General features: G+C 42.4%; 1 protein-coding gene across 1 annotated transcript in view; it reads left to right on the top strand.

Annotated features, from left to right (window-relative positions):
* The first annotated feature begins 354 nt into the window (after window positions 1-354).
* Window positions 355-2,986, top strand: part of LOC102677359 (sex determination protein fruitless-like) — a 12,855-nt gene continuing 10,223 nt past the window's right edge. Inside the window, exon 1 of the mRNA XM_006621155.2 lies at window positions 355-367. The gene's annotated coding sequence lies outside the window, so the exon portion shown is untranslated. The remainder of the gene's footprint in view (window positions 368-2,986) is intronic.

Raw genomic sequence — 2,986 nt, 5'->3', positions numbered from 1 at the left:
GAATACGACTCGTGCAGAGAGGGTGCAGAGACGGGCGGCGGTGTGCTAGGCGGTGGTGGTGCTCCTGGCACTGCTGGTATACCGGGTGTGTGCCGTCGTTGGCCATCGCCGCGATATGTTTGTCCGGATAGCCCGGGAACCGGGCTTCTCGTTCCCGACTGCGTGCAGCTGCCTCCATTGTGGCGCAAGTCGGTCACTAACCGGCCGGCTCACAGCGTAAGAATCGCCACCTCGCCCTGGAATTATTTGCCCCCGTGTCCACGCGTGTGCTCCCTTTGCGAGCTGTGTATATACCGGGTGGCCAACAATTTTCTGTTGTGAATATTCTGTTCCCTCTTAAAGGGAATTAATGCTCTCGGGCTCAATGGTGGATACTTTAGTCTTTTTTTTATTTGCAGAAAAAAATCCTGCAAACATGAATTTTACGTGGACAATGCGAATGGAATGGCCTAGTTTCTGTCGCGTCTCTTGTTTGAAAATAAGTACTGTTTTTTTTATTTTTTTATCGTAACGTTTTTGCGTCACGATAAGCAATAATTATCACCGTTTTAATGGGTAAATAAAGATTGTTATTAAAGAGGAAACTCTGTAACAAATTATAACGTTGCGTTGTTATATATACAGTATCAAGATTCCCTTCGATGTTGCCCCAACACGAACAATACGAAGACATGTCCAGTCCAGTCGGACCATCCACGCGAGTCCGAGTTCTCTCCGTTATATTTCGAAGTACAAAAGCCCGTTCAAATTCGCGACAGCTGTACCCACACCCTTTTTACTGTAAACTTTCGAGGAGCTTTTCTCGAAAACTTTTTTCGCAGAAAATACAAACAAGTTCCCGATAACACCATCGATTTCTGATGAACGTAAATACCCTTCGACGATACTCGTTCCTCCATCATATATATCGCCAACAAACAAATGCGAAATTTTAGGAAAATGAAAAATACGAAAAAAAAAAGAAAAAAAGGGAAGAAAAAGAAGAAGAGAATAGAAATACAATACGAATTCGCCTCCCTTATAAACGCTCTGATACACGCAGAATCGGATCCGGTGATATCGGTCCATCCGGATCGCCATTAGGGGACGGTTTCCTTCAATTCCATTGTATCCAATATCGTTTGAACGAGTAAATTCAGGTGCATACTCTCAAAGAAACTTGGTATGATCGAATCGACCGAGATAGGCTTCCCGTCTCCCTCTCCCGTCTCCTCCTCTGCGTTGCTCGATCGGGTCCCCTATGGTTGTGGTATTTTTCCACGCTATGGCCGGTATCCGGTTAGAAAAGTTTTTCGCGAAAATAAGGGACGAGACAAAGAGAATCGGGTTTTGAATGACTTCATCTCCCTGCGCGGCGATCTCGTGGAGAACCGCACGCCCACGCAGCTCCACGTTCAATCGGAATACGGGTCATTTCGTCGAGCTGCTATTCCCTTTCTCTCTCCCTCCCTCCCTATTCCCTTTCTCCCTCTTTCTCCTTTGCCTGATTAGCTAATGCAGCCGGGGAAAAGTCGCGATAGCCACTTCGGGAGCTCGCTATCCGGAAACGTATCACTGCGGCCGGTCCATTCGTGCCCTAGATATGCCAGTTTTCCAAACGTGCTCGCCTCCGGCTTCTTTTCGAAGGTGCACTCCTCGTGCCGGCCGATCGATCTTCGAACAAACGCCTCCACCACGTGTGCACCATATCTCGTTGAGTTGCTCGGGGGATGAAAGAGTCTTTGGAGTTACATTTCCTCGGATCCTCCACGCGATTAAATGCCCGTATCGGCCCGTTGCTTGCCTCTCTATCAATCTATCTTTCATTCCTTTGCAAGCCATTCCCATTTCCATCGTGCCTATATTATAGGGCTTTTATCACAGGTTCTTCAGGGATATCGGTGAATAAAAAAAAATTCGATTACGATAGCTCGTATCATCCGTTTGCCGCTTATCATTCTCGAGATTAGGAATAGATAATAGGAGAGATTTGTAAATGGATATCAAGGGGAAAATCAATCCTCGTAATCTGACGAATTGTCAAATCGTCGTTGATTTAAAATTTTTTTAGATTCTTCATGTTTAAATTTCATTTGGATTGTTCATTGGTTTATTGGTTACATGGCTTGTTCGAGGGGGAACAGGTAATTGATATCACTTATCATTTGTAGGATCAATGGATCTGATACGATTACTTCCTTTCCTTTGAAAATAGAAGGCGAGAGAAGTGTATCGATTGGTTAGATGTATACGATGTTGTGCAGAGGTTGCATGTTTAGACAGCATCTCAGGAAGCTGGAACACGTTCATTAGAATGATTACTGCACCGTATAATCTACCTCGAAGAAGTCTTAAACTTGATTCGAAATTATACACGCATAAATAATACATGATATTATATTTTACGAGCTCGGCCAAGAACGACTTTTCCTTTTAACAATTTAAAAAAACCGGATTAAGTTCGACGTTATCACTTTGAACAGGCGGATTACGGATCTGTCGCACATTAATCTCGAATTTCCTCCCTGATAGAAATCGTAGAAAAGAAAAGGGGGAAAAAAAAAAAAAATCGAACGTGCCATAAACCGCCCGTCTGTCTGCACCAGCGTTAGATTACTTATTACGATACGAAATATTTAAAACCGTCGTGAAAGAATTGAAACACACACATATATATACACACACACATACATATGCACACACACACACACACACTCGATGTACCTAGAAATTAGAAATTCCTAACCTAGAAATAAATAATAAACTAGTTATTAATAAAGCGACAAGGATTTCGAAGAGGATGATAACGATATAATGAAGTATATATATATTTACAAAAATATAAATATATATATATATATATATATATACATATACTGTAATATTTTTGTACTGAACAGATTTTGTGAAATAATAAAACATGATGATTCAAAGCCAATTCAAACCGTGGACCACGGGTGTGTACTTTATCGCACGGCGGGGATTACACATCGCTCGATACGGTTGT

The sequence above is a fragment of the Apis dorsata genome, unplaced genomic scaffold (assembly GCF_000469605.1).
Source record: "Apis dorsata unplaced genomic scaffold, Apis dorsata 1.3 scaffold_591, whole genome shotgun sequence".
Classification (NCBI taxonomy): Eukaryota; Metazoa; Arthropoda; class Insecta; order Hymenoptera; family Apidae; genus Apis; species Apis dorsata.
The sequence above is the reverse complement of the archived record's forward strand: the minus strand, read 5'-3'. Positions and strand labels throughout refer to the sequence as shown.